Here is a 22,646-nt window from a genome sequence, read left to right as displayed (position 1 = left end):
AGCTAGAGGAATGACACAACAGAATATTGATTTGAATTATGGATCCCTTTCCCAATGGTGTCCTTGTTGTTTTCTTCCCAAAAACATTTTTCTTTCATGATAGAACTAGAAAGAATACGAGATAGAAAATGGTATATTACAATAGCATATTCCATCTGATTCATTCAAAACCCTTACTTCATTGAAGAAATCACTCCCTCAGCACACGTAAGGGCTGTGTAGTATTTCTTTCACTACCTTAAGGGGTCAAGGTTCAGGCCCATTTTCTCAAAACTGGTCTCCAGTTAAGGTGCCCTAGATTAGAAGATTTAGGAAATGTTTTTCACAGACAAGGAGCACCTGCCGTTCCCATTGATTTCAAAAGGACTTGTTGGAAATACTCAATGTAGCAACAGTCACTAGAATACTTAAGGATTAAAGTAATCCTCTAGGTAAGTATGGCCCAGAGTTACACATGCCAACTTAACTTTGGTTTTAGACTTACATTTTCTTAACATGAAACATTAACACCATCTTACTAATGTTGTCATAAGTGCAATTACATTTACACTAACAAAGTACAATCTAAATTGAGAACATATAGATGAAAGATGGGAGAATGAGATGCAACTAAAAGCAAAGTAGCTGAGCAGTGAAGATCAATAGGTGTCTTGTTTGTTACAAAATATTGGTTTTGATTACTTTTAGGAAAAAAATCCTTCTGTCTTTTCATTCAAATTACTATGAATAGGAAGATATGCGAAAAATTAGGTTTTATAGGCCTCTTCAAGAATGTGTTTTTTGGAACACACTTAAATATAGTTACAGCTTGATTTGATTGATTGATTTACAGGCATTTTATAATGGTGTGGCTGTAACTTATTCTTTGTTTGACTTCCCCTTCTGAGACTCATTGAGATGGCAAACTAAATTTTAAAATGTCAAAATAAATAGCATAACTTTTCCTACCACACTTTGCAGAGTAGTCGAAGCAGCCCAGTGATAAACCTGCTGCAGCTGCTATGAGTGTCTTGAGTTTTCTCATTGTTTGACAAGTTAGAGGTGGCAACAATAATTACACATTTTCGGCCACCAGTCTATGACCTGTTCTTAACCTTGACACTACGCCTCTCCAGGGTATTGTAGTTGATTGAGAACATGTAACATTTAATCAAAAGTTAGCTCTCCAGCTTGATACATGTTTAATTTTCTCTAAGTGAAAAGCAGCTTTAGGTGTTAACTGCTGTTTGTTTTGAGCAAAAGACCAATGGGTAAAAACAAAACAAAACAACCCCCCAAAATCACCTGCTTCCCCTCTACCTTACTTTCTGCGCAACCTTAGTGCCACCTAACTTGGGAGCTGATCCTGTACATGTCAAGCATCTTGTGACAGGTCACTACAGGACCACTTTCTTGGGGTAACCCTTTATATACAGTGATTCCCAAGTCATTATTAGCCAGATTGTGAGGTTCTGAGCACCCTTAAGTCTCACTAAAATCAAGAAGCAATCAGCACTGTTCCAGATCCGGCCCTCAGTCTGTATCCTCATCAGAGACACAGTACAATACCCAATAAAGAAAGTAGCTGAGTCTCCAAATCCCTATTTAGTCCAACTAACTATGTCAGGTAGTTCTGATTTCCCAACTCGCTGGGTACATGTTCCATTTTTGCCTTGGAAGTATTTTTCTGATTTATATTGAAAAGGTGACCTTATGTTTCTCCAACTACTATTTGGTCATTGTAACCTTGCTACTGAAGATTTTTTTACCTTTTTATCTTCAGGTAAGACATTTCTTGAATTCCATTCTGGTATTAAATTACCTATTCCATTCTCTTTTGAAGTGACGCTGGTGAGGAAGGGGAAAAAAGCGCACAATTTCAGTTTGCATCAGTGGAGCCCAAAAAAGTATAGGTTGGACTTCAAAGCATAGCTAGGATTTGGAGTTACAGTACATTTTCCACTGCTGAATAAGGACTGGATTGTGTTTTACCAGCCAATACCTAATTGCCATTGAGACTCATTTGCTATGTAAAAACATTTCTGAGAAGGGATGCTGAGGATGGTCAGTACCTTTCAGAAGTACTCAGATGATAGCAGGAACATGTCCGATACGTGGTGCTGGTAAAGTCCCAAACTCGTGATAGATTTCCTTTTCATGCATAATTGAAAGTCTAACCTGCACTCTCTGACCACTAACTTCCAGTGTTTCTGCATTAGAATCACTGGGACTTGAGATACTCAGCTCCTCTTGAAAGTACTCAAAATATTAAGGTACATGTCTACAGATATAAAAATAGGTTTATGTTTATATAAAATATTCAACATGCACACATTTTAGTCTCCAAGGTGAAGAGCTCATAGTACAGTTGAATTATTCTAAACTAACAAATGTATTTTCTAGACATGGGCTATAGGATTTTAAGTATCTTTAAATTGGATTAACGGATTAACTCTCTTGCTAGAATTTGTAACTTAAATTGATTCTTATTTTTAAATATATGCTCCTGTTTTCCCTATTGCAGAGTTTTAAAGGAAAACTGAGTTTGGAAAAGTAATTTGTCTTGTGGCCCAAGTTTTTGTTTTTTTTTAATCCATTCTTGCTATTAATCTTCTTAAAAAAATCCATAGATATATTGTATAGAATTAGAACATTTCCACAATCCTTTTACCTTAATTTTGCTAGTTAGGGTTTATTAACAGGGCTTGCAGACAAGGCAACAGTATGTGGCTTTCCAGTTTCATTATTTGTTTTTCATTAGGTTGCTTGAGCTACTCCAAATGTCTGTTAGTCCTATGTGATTCTCAGCTTCAGGACAATTACACTGTTGTCTCCACAGACAAGATTTCCAGACACAGCCACTGATTTTGGGTGTGTTCATGCTTGAGCCTCAGTAGAAATTGTGGGTGTTCAGCACCTCTGAAAAAAAGTCGAGCTCAGTATCCCAAAGTTATGCACCCAAAATCAGTAGCCACTTTTTAAAACATTGGCTTTAGTGCCCTTTCATCTCAGTCTCATGCTGACTCCAGGCAGATACACTATCCTTCTCCGCTTGTAATCCCAACATTGTTGGAGCATATCTGAGCAAATCAGCCATCACTTCTGCTTCAGTCCCATCTCTAGTAACTAAATATCCTATAGTTTCTATAGATTTGATGTGTTTCATAACATTCATTGCATGTAAAAATATAGTACAAAAATATTTCAGACTGATTAGAATTATTTTTAAAATTTAAAGAATAATATTTACATAAATTTACATTAAGTATATCCCAGTACATTTCATTACTACCCCATTAATGAATCTAATCTTATTTATAGTCTCCCTGTTACTTGCAGTGGCCTCATACTTGCGCTAAGTTGCTGTTGGCCCACTGATCTGCATTAATTTATTACTATCTTCCTGTTTTCTCTTGTGAAAGAACGGCTGGTGCTATAGCACTTCCTACTCACAGAAACTTGATGATAGCAGAGTGGTTCTTGCTTTTTATTTTCCTCCTGGGTTTTATCTTTAAGTTAATGCTTTCTAATTGGGAAGCATACACTTCTCTTAGCAGCCTAAGACATAAAGCGGGAAACAGCCCTCAAGTGGATTTTGTATGGAGACTTTTTGTCTGTATTAGGGTCCAGCTGAATACTCAATGCACACGTTCATTTGTTTGGTTTCACTTCTGTATTTTTTCTTTCTGTTTGCTCTACTACTACAGATTGGAGTGCTTGATTTCTTTTCCACTGGAAAGTGGCTATTAGGCATCATCTTCGTGTAGCTATATGACTTGAGGGTCTTAAACCAATATCTTAGACCAGTGGTGTTTTCAAACTGCAGGTCGTGACCCAGTACCAATCCATTAAAAGTCCTGTCGGAGGTGCTGCCCGGCTAAGGCAGGCTAGTCCCTACCTGTTCTGACACCGCGCTGCACCCCGGAAGCAGCCAGCAGCTGGTCTGGCTCCAAGGTGGAGGGGGTCATGGGGCTCTGCACACTGCCCCTGCCCCAAGCCAGTGGTGAGCTGGAGCCGGTTCGCACGAACCGGTTGTTAAATTTTGAAGCAGTTTTAGATCCGGTTGTTAACCTGCTTCCCTGCAGGGGCGCTGAGGCTCTGATGGGCTCCAGCCAAGAAGTGATGCAATTCCTCCTCCGGTCGCCAGGGGCGCTGCGCTGCGGAAGCCATTTGGGCTGTTGCCTGGCCCTGGACACGAGCCCTGTTGCTGCTGCTGCTCCCCCAACCCCTGGCCCTGGGTCACTGGCTGCTCTGCTGGGCCAGGGCTGCAGCCTGCTGCTCGGGCTGCTCTAAGCCGCTCTCCCCGTGAGCACCCATGACCCTGCCCGCAGCCAGCCCGTCTCCAGCCAGCCCCTGCCCCACGCACCTCCTGCCCACAGCCAGCCCCTGCCGCACGCACCTCCTGCCCGCAGCCACCCCCTGCCGCACTCCCTGCCCTGCCCGCACCCCCTGCCGCACTCCCTGCCCTGTCCGCACCCCCTGCCTGCAGCCAGACCCCGCCTCCAGCCACCCCCGCACCCCCTGCCCGCAGCCAGCCCCTGCCTGCAGCCCCCCTGCACCCCCTGCCCGCAGCCAGCCCCCGCCTCCAGTCACCCTCGCACCCCCTGCCCGCAGCCAGCCCCCGCCTCCAGCCACCCCCGCACCTCCTGCCCGCAGCCAGCCCCTGCCACACCCCCTGCCCTGCCTCCAGCCAGCCCCACACCCCCTTGCCTCCAGCCGACCCTGCACCCTCCTATCTCCAGCCAGCTCCACACCCCCTGCCCTGCCTGCAGCCAGCCCCGCACCCTCTGCCTCCTGCTAGCCCTGCCCCACGCCCCTGTCTGCAGCTGGCCCCACATCCACTGGTGCCCTGCAGTTCCCAGGGCAGTTACCCTGCACAGCTGCTTCAATGAGGGGAGCAGGGAGCAGCTGGGACCCACACATGTGCGCACCCTGGGATGACCAGATAGCAAGTGTGAAAAATCAGTACACGGTGTGTGTGTGGGGGGGGGGTAATAGGAGCCTATATAAAAAAAAGACCCCAAAATCGGGACTGTCCCTATAAAATCGGGACATCTGGTCACCCTAGCACACCCCCAGGGAGTGGCAGGGACCCACACATGTGAAACGGAGCTCATTTCTAGTTCAGGCCCATCTTTTTAAAAAAGAACTTTAGGCAGGATTAACATACATCCGTATTTTCCCCGACAGGTCATACTTTTTGGTTCTTAAATCACCGTCTGGGAGGAATTTTTAAAATTTAAAAATTCCTCCCAGGAAAATACGGATATATGGTAACCCTACTGGTACAAAAAATACATACTGGGGCACAGCCCTTAAACCAGAACTTTTTATGGGGAACCAGTTGTTAAGATTTTGGCAGCTCATCACTGCCCCAAGCACCAGCTCCGCACTCCCATTGGCTGGGAACTGGCCAATGGGAGCTGGGGGGGAGTGTGTGGCTGTGGGCGAGAGCTGTGCGGAGCCTCATCAGTGCCTCTGCCTAGGAGTTGGACCTGCTGCTGGCCATTTCCAGGGCACAGTGCAGTCCTCGGTGCCAGGACAGGAAGGAAGCCTGCCTTTGAACCCCGCTGCACCACTGACCGGTAGCCGCCTGAGGTAAGCTCTCGCCTCAGTCCCCTGCCCCAGCCCCCTACAAACCCAGAGCCCCCTCCTGCACCCCAAGCCTCTCATCTCGGCCCCAGCCCAGAGCCTTGACCCCCTCCCGCACCCCAACACCCTACCCCAGCCCAGAGCCCCCTCCCACACACTGAACTCCTCATTCCCAGCCACACCCCGCAGCCCTCACCCCAAACCCTCATCCCCAGCTCCACTAGGTCGTGGGCATCAACAATTTTCTTCAACTGGGTCTCCGTCAAAAAAGTTTGAAAACCACGGTCTTAGACTGTAAACACTATGGGGCAGGGACCTTTTTGTTCTACATCCCTTAGCACCATGGGATACTTGTCCATCAGTGAGGGTGCTAAGCACTGCTGCAATATCAACAGCAAGGTGGATTTCCAGCTCCAGATTAGCTTCCCTTCTTCTCCCCATCTTACCTGTATCACAGTTGTTTTCTTTACCATTATGCCCGAAAGTGTAAGAAAATATGATGAAATCCAATAAGTTTGTTCACAAATACCATATGTGTTTGCTTAGAATCCAACCTCTGTTGGCAAGCACATCTTTGGCATGTAAGACACAGGTTAAGTAATAAAAGTGAACAGAAGCTGCAGCTTGGAAATGGGCACAGGAGTGCTCTCTTGAGTGACACATAGCAGGATTTTCTACATCTCCTGCTGGGTCTAGGGAAAACAGACTGATTAAAAGTTCAGAATAGCTGTCAATTAGTGCCCCATCAGAACTCGGTTTAAACTATAATAGGCGAGAACGATAGTAAGCAGGTTTGGACCACTGTTTCTAAGGTCTCAGTGCTCTTTCATGGAAGTCAAAGGGAATGTGATGAATGATGTGTCAACTCCCTTTGGGTCTGATCCTGAAAGGTGCTGCATGGCCCCTTTTTAGAAGCAAAGATTGCTTTCTGACAGGTGCGTGAATCAAACCAGCCTGTTAGGAGCCAAAGCTGTGGTGTGAAATCCATATCACAGACGTAAAGTGATAATGAGCTCCCTCAGGTGGTTTTCCACAAAGTTGGATGGAGAACTTCCTGTAGCAGGCTGGCAAAGTTTACCACAATCACCTCACCCTGTTAGCAGGTATTGATCTTGCTGGCAAAGAGTTAAGTGGTTTCTTTTGTCTAAATGAGACAGGTGGCTGTTTCCCACCTTGCCCATATGCAGATAAGAATGAGATAGGCTCTCTTAAAGAGGATCTGGGATGTGAGCTCTAGAGTTTCTCCCTCAAGGCAGTTTTGGGAGTGGCCAATCCTGGGGAGAAGGTTTGAGATTAGTTTTGCTACTACTACTTTATTGTTAATCCATAACGCTGGCTGAAAAAAGGAATTTCTGTCCCACAGGAAGCTGATTTCAGAGTTTGGTTTTGTCCTGATTCAGGACAAAAGGCTAAATCTTGTACATTTTTTGCAAAATAAAATATCCTAAAGGATAGTTTTGATTTTTTTATAAGACAAAAAAGTTTCAATAATTTCACATTGATTTGTTCCTGCAAAACATTTTCCATTCACTGAATCAGTATTTTCCACTGGAAAACTGTTTCATTAGAACATTTTTGAGCGGTTCTATTAATTCTTTTGTTAATACAGCTTAACTCCAAGAAGGGTTGGTAAATTTTGACTCTACATAGCACATGGACTGTGTTTTAGAGCAGTGGCTCTCAAACTTTTGTACTGGTGACCCCTTTCACATAGCAAGCCTCCGAGTACGACTCCCCCTTATAAATTAAAACCTTTTTTTATTTATTTAACAGCATTTTAAATGCTGGAGGCAAAGTGGGATTTGGGGTGGATGTTGACAGCTCGCGACCCCCCGAGGGGGTCCCAACCCCCAGTTTGAGAACCGCTTTTTAGAGGAAGTCAGGAAAGGCAACTGCTCACTCCCTTTAGCACAATCAAGCACAGAGAATGGGATCAGATCAGGAGAGACCAGGTCAATGGCCCAGTCCCTTTTGCCATAAAGGGGTTCCTAAACTTGTGTCTTGATAAGGCTACTGCTCCCTTGTTGTGTCATTGAGGTAATAGATGGCAGTCAGTAAAGATAGTCAGCCGCCAGGTGCCAGTCCAGGATAGGAAAGGATGATGTTTAGTTCTGGAGCTGGTGCTTTAGCTAGTGAGGGTTGCCTGCATGAGAAGCAGCAGCATTTTCCTGTCCTCAGCCTCGGTCCAGGGAAGACTGCCTAGTCGATGATTTTGAATAGTGCATTCTAGCCAGTAATTAGTGCTCCGGCAGAGTCAGAAAGTGAGGAAAGAAGCAGTTGTGGCTGCGACTTCTAAATCCAAATGAAGAGTATGGAATTAATCCAAACGCATGGAATGACTACGGTGGGGCACTCAGAAGCAAAACACGTACAACCTGTCAGAGCTGCAGAGATTCAGCATGCCATGGGACCCATACAAAAAGGATGCAGGGGGCACTTTGGTGCAGCAGAGCAATGCAAGGCGAGAAGTTATTTTGCATCACTGCAGAACTTTCAGACAGGCCGCATATTGAATAGTGACTTTTCTGTAGTGAATGTAGCCAGATGAGGAAACTCAGTAGCTGATATAAATCATTGATCATGATGTGCAGTTCGGGGATGTGTTTTAGAACCAGGCAAAGTTTTGATCAAGGGAGTGAAACACTCCCTTACTCCCTCTCACCCCCGACTATATACCACCTGGTTTGTTTTCAGTACACACTCATATTTATGCTTTAAGACCAACACTGCAAACACTTAGTTCCTAGCATAGGCCCCAACCTTGCAGAAAGCTCTGTGTTGTCAGACCTCTGCTTGCATGGTGCTAATTGCAGGATTGGGGCCACAGTGCTTACCACCATGAATAATCTCATTGATTTCTCTATACTTGAGAGGAAGTGTCTGCAAGATCACATCCTTATTCTGTTAGGTTAAACATCTTTTCCACTAACTGAAAGCATCACTTAACTCGTAATAAAGAAACCTGTATTTAAGGATTATTTTTAGTAGTGTAAAGCATTTTTGTCATTTATATACTGTTGTTTTTTTTTTTTTTAAAAGTACTAAATATGGAACAGTGTCTTTTGCATGACTGTCTCACTGACAAAAATAAATCACTTCTTGTGTTTGATCATTTTTCTAGAAACTCCTACATTAGAAGTAACATAATAAGAAAAAAACAAAGGAAAACTGGGACACAGTTAAGGATGCGTTGACTGAATTACAGGTGCAGATCTCTATATATACTAAAAAGAAACTTGTTTTAAAAAAAAGAGAGAGAATTAAAACCTTTTGTCATGGATCATTTTGCAGGGATCTGGGAGCAGATTTCCCCCAGCATTTAGAGAAGGGGTAAAGGCTGCAAAGATTCCTTTTTGGGCTGCAAATCCACACGTGGTAAAGTGGATGGGTTTGCTGTGTTCATCATTCCCTTAATGATCAGTGAGGGAATCTAATGAACAGTGAATAGGTAGCTTCAGCCTTTTCTGCTGTGTGTAATCTTGCTTGGGAAGGGGAGAAAGCGGTTCTGGGGACAGTGGTGAATGGAAGACATTTGGAACCATGCTCATTGCCAGAGACTCTAGGACAGGGAAGTGGCCCCCAGAACTGGCACAGAAGCAGAGGGCCTCTGTGCAGATAGCTTTCGCCTCCAGAGAATCTTGGGGGAATCTGGACACCAAACCCTCTCCAATGCTAATCCCAATAGGAGGCAAACACTGCCTCCTGCCATAATATTGGGGATTGGAGGAAATCACAAGAGAAGTCTCATGGAGTTTTCCTCCCTCTGAGCATTCCTCTAGGTTTTTCTGCAGGACAGGATGAGCTGGCTCTTTATTATTAGTAACTAGAACAATGATAGTTGTGCACTGGTGTTCTTAGAGGTACAATCTATTGAAAAGTTCTTCATGGTATAATAGTTTAATTATGGAAACTATTAAACAGATTTTGTTATCTGGACACTTATCTATTCCAAGACACAATGCAAGAGCGGAATATCTATCCCTGGATTTTTGTGCTTTTCAGAGCGTTTTTACTAACATACTTATATTTATTATATACAGATTAATGCTAAATGCTGTATTGGAATTCTGTGATCCTGATCTGATAAGGCTAGCAGTAATCACTGAACCTGTAAAAACATTATATATATATATATATATATATATATATATATATATATATGTATGCGATTTGATTCCTATCTACTCTGCTTTAGTTGTTATACTGTTTTGTTTTGCTTTTTTTAAACAGAGACATATTCTCTTGTATGTTTCTTCTGGATATAAAAGCCATAAAAATAAGTTACGTTGCAAAATGAATCCAAAAATCCTATACTGCCTGAATCCCAAGACATACAAGAGACATGGATTTGGATTGAGTAAGATGATTACCTAGGTAACCTATGACTTCACAGTATAGGTAATGGATATAAATCAAACTCTTCTAGATTTTAACTGCATAATTTGGTCAGCTCTTACTCCCACTGAATTCCTAGATAAAGCTTCCATTGACTTCTCTCTTGCTTCCATTAAACTTTTACTTATCACAAGGAAATTAACTTTCTGCTGCAACTACAGTCTGCTACTGGGGATGAGCCAACTCATATATTCTCCAAAATGCAAATTATATGATATTTAGATTGTATTGTGGGTATTTCAGAGATGGGGAAACATTGGAGATTGCAGGGATGGACACCCCCCTCCCCTACCCCTGAGAGCACTGACTGAGCTGGCAACCCTTATGCCTATCTTGCTCCTGCTATATTAAAATATTTTATAACTCTGCTTCTTGCTGCATGGATACAGCTTTATTTCCTGACCCAGATAATAGCACAAGTTAGGGCACCATCCTGCTATTCAGGCTTGACATAATTCCTTTACATAACATGACTTGACCACTCCCCATGCCCAGTGCAGGATGAGCATGGCACTCAACACTGAAATCAATAAGAAACATGGAGGGCAAAAAAACTGGTGACCTAGGATATACACAATTCTAGCTCAAAACTTTTCAGTTACACTAAAGGTCAAAGTTACTTTCCAGTCTCCAAGCTATTCCTTGCTCTTTACAGGAATAAAATTGAATTAAATTGCCACTATCTTTTGTAGTTTATTTTTGTTATAGTAGCACCCAAAGGCCACAGCTAAGATTGGGGCTCTGTTTCTGATTTGGGTACCACCTGACTGGCCCCTCATGGCCAAAGGTCGCTCTATGGCCCCTTTCTTTTGCTTTCCTCTTCTTCAGGGCTCCTCCTCAACATAGTCCAAAGAAAATTAAAACATTTCCCCACCTACAGTCCACTTTATTCAGTTCCCAGGTACATACTGGCCCTCCAGGCCCCAATCCCAAGTCAGTGTCTATCCCCAGTTAGTTGTGGAAGCGTTCCTAACCCTGTTTCCCAGAGCTGGGGTACATTCAGTGTCTCTGCAAGAGCCAGTCTTCCCCATCTGTCATGAGCGGACAGTAGTACTTCCCTACTTCACATGGGTGCTGTGAGGAAAAGTACATTAAACGATTGTGAAGCACTCAGATATTACGATAATGGAGCCATATAAGTACCATAAATACATTCAAATTCAGACTACTGTATTATGGGGACATCTCTACCCTAATTGTGACAATACTGGTCACCATATTTTAAAATATCACACTCTGACTATGGTAATGCTGGTGTTTATTTCCTACCCGTCAACTGGGAAAAACACTCTACCTCCAACTACCATTGATAGCTAATGCTAATGTTTTTAAAATGTGATGATCTTAATTACTCCAAATCCCTCAATGCAGTTCCTGCCGGCGTGAATCTACCAAAAATCCTGGCCTGAAAAGTCTGTTGCCATTTCTAGTTCTTTATACAAAGTCAGAACATTTCTTTAAAAAGGATTCACACATCGTTTGATCAATATCTCACGGCTGCATTACTTGTAAGATACCGAATTGCACTTTGTCACAAAGGATCCACTTCACAAAAGCTTTTCTTTTCTTCTTTTTCCCACACTGGAATGGTCTTCAACAGAACTCAGTCATTGCAGTAACCAGTCGCAGTCGTGATAGATTGCAGAGTCAGGGATGTAGTCATCAAAAAGTCCTAAATTGGATATACAGAAAAATTAGACACACAAATTCTACTGAGTTAGTTGTGACCGTAATTTTTACAGAAAACAGTGTGTCTAAAGCGGCGCTGGAAAACTGGCAGTTATGGTGGGAGATATTTATATTCGAGCTGGTCAAAAATATATTGACCAAGCACATTTTCCTGCTAAAAATGGAGTTCTATATTAAAAAAAAAAGTGGTTTTAATGAGAAATTTAAAAATGAAATCCAAGTCCTTGTGTTTTGTTTCTGTTTTTGAAGGTGAAAGTTTCAAGTTTTCAATTTTTGGATTTTACAGGGAGGGTCCCGTCTCCAAAAAAAATAAAATAAAATAAAATATACTGAGGTAAATCCGTGCAGAGGAGTTACAGTTTTTCTCTTCTTCTTCTTCTTCTTCTGAATAACACAGGGTTGCTTCAAGAATATGTCAGTTTCTGCCCAGATACTTTTCAGTTTTTGACAGTCACCCCTACTACTGGTTAGCAAACATAATGTAGGAGTTTTTAAAAAGAATAACTAGATGAGAGAAAGGATGGTCTTCTGGTTAAGGCACTGGATTGAGTTTCAAGCGATCTAGGTGTCATTCCTGATTCTGTCACAGACTTGGAAAAGTCACTTAAACTCTTTGGCCCTGATTCAGCAGGATACTTCAGCCTTTGCCTATCCCCGCACATGAGCGGTTCAACGACAATGGGACTATTCACATACTTAGTTGGGCATGTGCTTAAGCATTCTGCTGCCTGGCGGTTTATCTGTCTCAGCTTCCCATCTGTAAAATGGAGATACTATTGCCTTACTTCTGCTGTCTTGTCTTATTCGTCCGTAAACTTTTCAGGTCAGGGACTGCCTCTCACTGTGTGTTTGTAGCGTGTACGCAGTCTCAATCTCAAATTTGACCTACGTGAAAAAAAATAGGTGTCACTGTGGGTGCACCCTGCCAGATTGAATACATCTTTATTAGCTCAAGATAAAAATAGGGAAAGGATGTGAAATTCTAGCTAACGGCACTGCTAGCCTTGCCATGCTGCTTTATCTCCCCCATACCACAATGAAATGTTAAATTCTTGCATTTTCACCATCACACTGATGAGAGGGCATTGGAATGCCCAAAATCGCAACCATCCTTCCTGAAAGTGCAGACACAGTGTAATAGAAGAGCAAGTACTCCAGCACTAAGACTGTAGTGTCAATTTGGGCATCACTAATTCTTCAAGGAAACCAAGCTCGAAGTGAAAAGAAAAATGCGAGGCCAAAGGGCTTCAGGTATTTTCAGAACTTACATAAATGTGCCTCAGATATTTTCTTTGAAGGATTGTACCGTTTTCTGCTAATAGAAAAAAGCAATGCTATTCGATGGCTGAGCTAAACCCAGATACATACACAGCTGCTAGTCCTTCAACAGCATTTAGTATGCATTAGCAGAGCTACTGAAAAAAAAAATGTATCCAGTGATGATCCTCAGGGCATCTCTTCCAGGGACTGCTGAATTCCTCCGATTCTCTAATCTCTCTAAGAAAGTGCTCAAGTTTCCCAGTCTGTCTCAGACCCTCCAATAATAATGATGCTGCTGATTCAGACTGTATGACAGATAGTGGCAATGATCCCACAGTTCTAGGATAGGAGCATCACACTGTAGGGTTCGGTTTTGTTTTTGACTAAGTAATAGGAATAATATAGTACTATTTATGTCCTCGTAAGAAATAGGAATAATATTGGTATTAATGTCCTAATAATGTTCCTTTTTCTGAAGCAGTGGGAATTTGCCGAGGAACCCAAATTGTCTTGGCAGTTACTTAAGAGATCAAAATACAGTGGAATTTGTGGTGAGTGATCACTGCTTGTAGAGTCTTTCTTTTCAAAAGCCATTTCTTGTTGGTATCTTGCCTATTTTGTCCAGTGGGCATTTGGTTGTAAGGATCAGGTGACAAGTGACTATATATAAATTCAGAGGTAGGAAAATGTGTTGCACCTTTCAGAGTGCTACTCTGCTGCAAGCAGAAAGTGTTACAGCTCTTTGGATTGAAGTGATGATTACGACCATTTAACATGACTAGCCTGGTATGGCAATACAGTATCTGACAGAATTCAATCTGTGCTGGCATGAGGAAGCTTGTGCGTCTTGATACATCTCTTTTTTTAGGCATTCACTCTTGTCGATATGGGCATAGTGTCTCTTCATATATCAAAATGAGGAATGCCAAACTAATCTTTAGCAGAATTCCTGTACTGGAAATTGTACCAGCTCTCATTTTCCAAATATGCTAGACTGGAAATACTTGGTACAATATTTGAGAGCAGCAAAATAAGAAGAAAAATCCACATGTCCATGGACATTCCTAATGGCAATATGTTGAACTCCTACCACTGGAATTGGTGATAGAAATAGATATCCTGGAAACAGATCAACATTGTAGTGACTTAAATCTGGAGCTTAGTTAGGTCTTTGTAGGTTGTTAGATTTGGGTGTGGGAAGTTACGTTATGTGCTATGCTTGTTCCCAAGCCTCACTTCCAAAGCTGTAATGATATTTCTTTATGTCATAAGACATAAGGCCAAAAACACCTGGATAAATTGAACATCCATATGGGAACTCTGAACAATTTGGAGCTACCCACTGGCAGCATGCCCACATTGCTGTAGAACAGACTGCAGTTATTTCCACAAGCAGAAATTATAAATGAGCTCAACAGCTAAATGCTTGGTGCTAAAATGGGCAGCTTGGAAAATGCAGCTGCTGTTGATACTTTAGGAAAAGGAGGAAGTAACCCAGAAAATCGGGGTGGCTGGAATTGTGGTTAGTGTGTATAATCCCCCATAATATAAACTATGTAGTGTGACTGAGATAGTTCATTTTGCAGTACCACCTCCTGCCACTTGGCGACAATTAGTGGGGCTGAAAAGCATCGCTGTGCTACCCCTGGGAAACTTCTGGCCCTTGCAGGCAGTAGAGAGGAGACAGAGCAGGGAATACAAATTTCTGTGGGACTATTTTTGTTCAACCTCAGGGAGGCAGAGAGTATGACTGCCTGCAGATGCTCACTGCTACTGCTGCTCCTGCTTTTCCAGACCTACCAATAAGAGGCAGGAAATTGGGGGTAAGAGGTTCTGAACACGGGGTGGGTTATCTGAGCCTGGGAGGGTTGTACATGTAGGAAGGCAGAAGGGGAGGGGGTGTTCTGAACTTGGAGTTCTCAGATGACAGACCTGTTCATCGCTGGATTGGTTCTGATCGGGGGGGAAGTTCATTTGGAAGAGGGGGGCTCTCAGCCAGGAAGATAGGTGTGTGGGGCAGAGGAAGGAGTCTGAGCAGGGGCAGATGGGGTTATTGGGAGATTGGGGGAAGGGTTGGGCTGGCAGAGCTGAGTGCAGGAGGGAATGTTAAAGGAGGAAGTAGGTCATTTGGTGGTGTGTTGGGAGGACGAGGGCAGGGTAGACTGGAGGGGGAGATGTTGGGGATAACAGGAAAGGTGTCAAAAAGGGATATTTACTGTTTTCTCCCACCCTGCCCTTTACAGGAAAGCATCCTAGTTTTTCTCGATGAAATGGGGAGGGAGTGCTCCTTTTTCTTCCCACTTACCCGCTAAATTTCCTTAGCAGAAAGATTCCCAGCAACACCTCCAACCACAGTGCCCCAGTTTCCCCCTTTTTGAAAATGTCAGCCGACAGCATAGGGAGGTGGTGAGCACAGATGGCTGCTTGAACCCCTCCATTTATCTGGGTCTTTACCATTTATACGGGGCATTTCAATATTTCACAGGCAATGCAAAAGCGAGATGTTGATCAAATGATGTGTGAATCCTTTTCTCAGAAGTGTTCTAAATATGCATAAAGAACTAGAAATGGCAACAAGATTTGTGGTGGATCAACACTTACAGGAATTACATTGAGGAATTTGGCATAATTACAATAATCCCATTTTAAAAACATTAGCATTAGCTACCAATGGTAGTTAAACATATAGTGTTTTTTCCAATTGAAGTGTAGGAAATACACAAATACCGCAATAGTCAGATTGTGAAACAATAAGTACTGATTTGTTTTTTAATTGTGACCACTCTGTTATAATTAGAGCAGAGATTGCCACTACAGGCAACCCAGCTGTCACTCGACTATCTCAAAAAAAAGGCAAGGGGATCTACAAGAACAGAGGCCTGATAATGACATCCTTTCACTGAGACTACTTGCAGACTACGGCAATACTCGGCATGAGTAACAGTAGCAGAAGACCCCTCAGTGATCAGCTACAGGATGTCTTGCTTGAATAATCCAAAGTATTTAGACTCAGGGTTGATACTTCTGGGAAGACAGAAGAACATTTGAAATCAGGTACTGCAAGTAGTACTGCAAGTACTGAAATCAGGTACTGCAAATCAACCCTCAGAGGCTGAGACTTCCCAAGTTACTGAGCAGAGTAAATCAGAGAGAATTAGTTTGTTCCTGAGTCATGCAGATCTATGGGCTACTGAGTTTTCTCCATAAATTAGCACATTACATACATTCAGTGCATGCCATCCTGAATTTATTGACTGTAGAAAAACCTCAGCGGGTTTGCCGCATTATTGGAGCCAAGGCAAATAGATTAGTGATATGAAATAATTGGATAACATTCCCACCAGAGGCAACCCAAAGAGGGAGCCTATTCCATTTTAAAAGCTATCCAGTGGCACAAATTGAGATGTGAGTAGGTTTGAAGGTGATCTCAGCAGAAAACAGGAGGATCACAGCTTCTGCTCTTCCTCTGGAAGTTTCTTTCTCTTTCTGAACAGTGACTGTTTAAAATAACAACTGTGGAGTGCTATAATCATTGGACAACAACTTCCAGAGCAAGCATGCAAATAAACAAGCTGTTTTCAAAGCCCTACAGACTTAGTCTAAAAGTCAAGCAATGTTCTTTCCGCTATCACTAAGTATCTCCAATCAGAACTTTAACTCTCTTGTTGAATATGCAGAAGCCGGAATACGATCTACCTCATCTCCCCAATATTTATATTGGCTCTGTAGTGCTAACAGGTATAAAAAGAAGTCAGAGCTTCCTTTGGTAAGTCAAATCCACAGACCTCTCTCTGATTAAGCACAGCGTACAGCTGTAGCATAAGAAGGTTTTGTTTTTTTTTCTTTTTTTTACAGTCCCTTTTCAGAGCAGAGCTTGAAACGTTATCAACGTTTATCCAACGTTGAGGGCCAATGCAGGGGCTGGATGCAAAGCACTCGGCTGAATGCAAGGAAGACATATGGGGAGCAGCGACAGCCACCCCAAAGGGGATGGAGAAAAGGGAAAGCCATATCACTTTCATAGGGCTTGTCTATACAGCACTGGCAAAGCGCGCCAGACAGGTGTGATTTGTTGTGCTCTCACTGCCCCATGTAGACACAGCTGGTGTGCGCTGGATTATAGTAATGTGAACTAGGTACCTTTTAGAGTGAGCCAGTGGGGTCTGTACAGGGCATTTAGAGCACATCAAATTAGTGTGCTTTACAAATCATACCCCTCTGGCATGCTTTGCCATGCCATGGAGACAAGCCCATAGTCCCTACACTACTCAAGGTAGCACATGCCGCAAGCTCTGCTCTGAAAAGGGACTGTAAAAAAAAGAAAAAAAAAACCAAAACCTTCTTATGCTACAGCTGTACGCTGTGCTTAATCAGAGAGAGGTCTGTGGATTTGACTTACCAAAGGAAGCTCTGACTTCTTTTTATACCTGTTAGCACTACAGAGCCAATATAAATATTGGGGAGATGAGGTAGATCGTATTCCGGCTTCTGCATATTCAACAAGAGAGTTAAAGTTCTGATTGGAAATACTTAGTGATAGCGGAAAGAACATTGCTTGACTTTTAGACTAAGTCTGTAGGGCTATTGAAAACAGCTTGTTTATTTGCATGCTTGCTCTGGAAGTTGTTGTCCAATGATTATAGCACTCCACAGTTGTTATTTTAAACAGTCACTGTTCAGAAAGAGAAAGAAACTTCCAGAGGAAGAGCAGAAGCTGTGATCCCCTACAGCTGAGACTCAATCTGCCAACAGTGAATCTGGCAGGACAGCCAGAGATCTGCCTAAAGGCACAACTGTCTAAAAATTTCTGTATGCAATGTAGTTGTAGCCATGTTGGGCCCAGGATATGAGAGAGACGAGATGGGTAAGGTAATATCTTTTATTGGTCTAACCTTTGTTCATGGGCAGTGGGTGAACCCCCACTTTGGCAAGGCGAACCTGCCGGACCCACCCCCCACATGCCAGAGCTCTGAAACCTGCCCACCCATAACAGGAGGAGCCCCGAGGCCCCTTCTGTGACCAGAAGAGCTGTGGTTTGCGCCCTCAGCCCAGCCCCAGCGCCTGGCCGAGCGCTGCTCCATTGCCTGACCTCCGCCTGAGCGCCAGTCCGAGACTCTGACCCCTGACCCCCGCCTCCCCCAGCACCGGTCTGAGCTGCCCCTTCTTCCCCCCCAGCCCCAGGCTGAGTCGAGTGTCTGTCCCCCTCCCCCGCCACACACAGCACCACGCCAGGCTGAGCCGCTCCCTCCCACCTGAGGGCTGGACCGAGCTGCTCCTTGACCAAGTGCCGGGCCGAGCTGCCCCCGGCCCGAGTGCTGGGCAGAGCCTTCCCCCCCCACACACCCCGTCCAAGCTGGTGGCCCCAGTGCTGGGCCGAGCCGGCTCACTTCCCCGCCACACCCCTGGGCCCACCGTTTGCTCACAGCGTCCCTCCTTACTCCCCCACCCACAAGGAGAAGCAACACAGCAAGCAGCGGGGACCTGGGGGTGGGAGGAAGGTGGAGCGCAGGTAGACAGTCAGCAGGCATGGCGGGGGGGGGGGGGGGGACGACTCGGTTAAGGAGTGGGGCCGCCACAGTCCAGGTGTCCCTCAGTGGCGGCAAAGCCTTCACTGGCCTATTATACCCACTGCCCATGCTTCTGTTTGTGAGAGAGACATGTTTTTGAGCCACACAGAGCGCTTCTTCAGAACAGAAGTTGGTCCAGTAAAAGATATTACTTCATTCTGCCCTGTCTTTGTACATTTCTGGGCAATTATAGTATGCTTTGAGTGACCAAACCAAAGTAGATGCTATTTCAAATACTACACAGTACTTTGTGATTGCTGGATATTCTGATGCTATACAATGATGGCTGGAGTAGGTTCACTTGCTGGCAAAGGAATTATAAACAACAAAAACCCACTGCCACTTAGAAAACCAGTGGGTAGGGAAGGTTTGGGGGGCAGAAGAAGCATGTTTTATACTGTTGTTAAAATGACAATTTAGACAAGCAGAGCTATTATAGAGCCCTGCAAAGAACTCCCACAGCACAATCGGTTGGAGGAAGCTTATTCCTTAAAATAGCATTTTACTTACCCTGTAAAATGACATCACCATACCTGACTGCAAAGCGTAGGACGTAGGAGAAAGTAAGGTTTAATGTCTACTTTGGAGAGAAAGTGCATCTGCATCCTACAGTGTCCTGAAGTCACTTTCCAGTGGCATCTAAACTACAAAATTATGTTAGGTCCAAACTGCAGTGGGGCGATAGATGGCATGGATACCGGACCACCTTGCCACAGAGTACATCAACCGAAAGGGCTACTTTTCTGTGGATATGCAAGCACTGGTGGATCACCAGGAACTCCTTACCGAAATCAGTGTTGACTAGTCAGGGAAGATGCATGACATGTGCATCTTTAAGAACACAGGACTGTTCGGAAAGCTGCAAGCAGGAACACTTTTTCCCAACCAGAAGATTACCATTGGGAATGTTGGAATGCCAACAGTGATCTTGGGCGACCCAGCCTACCCCTTGCTCCCATGGCTCATGAAGCCATGCATCAAGGAGTGCTTCAACTATAGGCTCAGGCGCTGCAGAATGGCAGTTGAATGTGCCTTTGGTCATTTGAAGGGTCGCTGGTGGTGTTTACTCTCTAGAGTGGATCTCCGTGAGAAAAATATCCCAATGGTTCTAGCTAAATGCTGTTTACTGCATAATATCTATGAAGCAAAAGGGGAAAAAGTTTCCATGGGGGTGGAGGTGAAGCAGCTGTCTAATAGTCAGATAGAAGAGCTCAGCATGATGTTATAAAGCTCAAGAAGGCTTTGGTAAAACATTTTATTCATGAACCAGAGTAGTGTGTGTTGCTGTAGTGTGCTCTCCGTGGCCTTGCTCTCATGTGGCCTGGCACCAGTTTTGTCATGATTGCTGTGTATGTAGGAAGACAATGTTGTTAATGCACTTTTAATATTGTTTGTGAATGACTTAATGGGTTGTGTGACAGAGCAGTAACAGGAAATTGTCATATCTGCTCAGCACCAGCCAGCATATGTTGTGAACTAATAAAGATTAATTTTGTTCCAAAAATAGAATTTTATTCTGTAACATGAAACGGGCAATTGAAATAAAGTTTTGCTCTAGGTAGGCTCTCCGATCCTTTCTTCTATGAAGGAGTTTTGCTCTGAGGTTTTTTTGAAACTCAATATATGACTTCATTCAAAAGTTGAAGCACAATTTCACCTGCTTTTGCTTTAAGACCAGCATAAATGGTGAATTTCTGCAAGACTTACAATACAAAATGGTCCTCGTTCAATCAAAAGGAGAGATGTCAGCCAGTCACAAAGTTTAGATGTGGAACTGAATCTAGGCTTCCCATGAAGATTCAACGTGTAAATGCTGGTCCAGGCTCATTAATCCTGCCGGACCTTCAGAAATAACTTGGAGCCTTTTCTATTTAATTCTCTAGGTTTTAATGTATGCTTGCTTGCTTTTATCTTCCTGAACTTCTAAGAAAACACCTCAAAGGAAAATTTAGTTTTTCTCTGAGATCGTGGATTTAGAATCTGTGAAAGAGTTCCCAAGGATAGTTAGGCTATTTTGTGATGGTACCTTCCTGATGCCAATTTAAAAATGTACCCTTATCACTATGGACTTAATTTAAAGGACCTAGGAAATAATTGGATTGGAGGGCTGAGCTAGCTGATATGTTCCTCTTATTATTCACCTTTCTTTCTTAAGCAGACCAGATTGCAAAGGATACTTCAAAAGATTGCGTGTGTGTGTGTGTACATATGCTAGAGCAATGTGAAATGTCTGAATTTGCTGGAGAGGCAAGGTGGATGAACCAATATCTCTTACTGGATCAGCTTTGCGCACACAGAGCTCTTCTGCGGGTCTGGGAAACTTACTCAGAGCATTGCAGCCAAATACAACATAGAACAGATTGTTTAGCAAGGGACCATGCAAGATGAAGCGGTCCGTTATCACCCAGTGATTGGAAAGAAGGAAAGGGGAAGCTGCTGGGGCGGGGAATGTTGTAATACGCCATCAATCCAGTGTGTCTATTCAGTTCATGATTTTTAATGTCTTCTCCTCAATCACCCTTCTGTTGTTTTTGTGTACACTAAGGTGATTTTACAAAAGTTTTCTTCTGCTGCAAACACCAGTAGAGCTTTACTGGTATTAGCAATGTTGGACATCCTAATGGGTTTGGGCTGCCATAAGTGGTTGCTACTACCTTGTTCAGAGCAGGGCTAAGTGATAGGGTGCTTGATCTAAAATCCTGCATCCAAATGCCTTCAAGTTTTAAGAAATCTTGCATTTAAAAACTGACCTTTGTGGCTGGTCTCTCTCTCTCTCTCTCTCTCTTTGATGGGCCAAACGAAAGCACTCCCTCCTGAAGAGGGTGAACAATCTGCTTCTGCAGAATTTCCATCTCTACAAATTCGATTCTATTTGTGAACAAAACAAGAATTTAAAAAATGCTCTTAAGAGGCAGCAATGCAAAGGCATCATGATAAGTGCAGGAGTAAACCTGGCTCCCACTAGCCATCTATTAAAGCTATAAATAGAGCTTCCATTATCAGTAATGCTAAAGAGTAAGTTAGAATCTGGATTTTAAAAAACGTTTTTGAATCAAGCAAGGTAAATTCAAGGAGTGAGAGGTATCCACTACTAGGACAACAACTGGTGTGAGAAAATGTTCATACAGCATAAGTTTTCAGTCTTAGAAGAAACTGCCAAGTATCCATGAGTCAACACTGAACCTTTCCGGAACTGCAAGGAATTCCAGTCATTTAAAGTGAAGCATCTTCAAGGTAGAGCCTCGAAGGTTTTTTAGGGTTGTTGCAGATACAGATGTAGCAAACCCACTTTAGACCGGCGGCTCATTCTTAGAAGCTAAGCATTAACTCAGGAATTCCTGTAAAGCCAAAAGGAACCGTCTTCTGAGGTGCAACCAACGCAGGTGTTTGAATACCCTTAAAAAGCCACAGTTTCTGCAGTTGGTTTCTCTCTCTCATACAGATATCATTTCATCATTCATCTTTGTAAGAGCCAGTTACTGTATTGGATAGTTCAGAATTAAAGATTTTAGCGTTCTCTGATTTGATTGCTCTGGTTCTGAATGTTTCAGTTATTTGACTGCTTTGAACACCACACAACCAGTAGCAATGTTCACAGTGATAATCAGACCCTGTGTTTTGAAAATCTCTTTTCTTCCTAGTTTTATATAGTGGCAAATGTTACCATGGAAACTGGTCAAGGAACTACATTACTTGTTGATATGCACCTTATCTGATACTTCCCTATTCTAATTTCTTATGGCCTGATCCTGCAAAGGTGATGAGAGCCCTCAACTCCCTGTATCTTCAGCTTCACAGACTTAGGCTCACTTGCAGGAGGCAGAAACATAAAGGTTTGGGCTCCTTGTGAAGGGTTGAGCTTGAATACTTGTCTCTCCCTATTCTCTGTCTGAATGAGACTCTTATATAATTGCAGGCTCCAGGGATATATCCAATTTAATCTGCCTGTTTAAGGACTGTATTTGGAACTGACGGTGCCAAATGCAGCAGAGTGCTGCATGCTAATGAGTGCTAATATGGAACTGGTATGTTATACAAATGTGCTCTGATCAGGACTATATTTGGCCTTTAATTGTCAGACACAAATCCTACTAAAATCAATAGGAATAGCACAAATGCAGCTCTTAGTGCTTAGTTATCAAATAAAGATAACTCACGTGTACT

The sequence above is a fragment of the Lepidochelys kempii genome, chromosome 4 (genome assembly GCF_965140285.1).
Source record: "Lepidochelys kempii isolate rLepKem1 chromosome 4, rLepKem1.hap1, whole genome shotgun sequence".
Taxonomy (NCBI): Eukaryota; Metazoa; Chordata; order Testudines; family Cheloniidae; genus Lepidochelys; species Lepidochelys kempii.
This window is presented reverse-complemented; position numbering follows the sequence as displayed.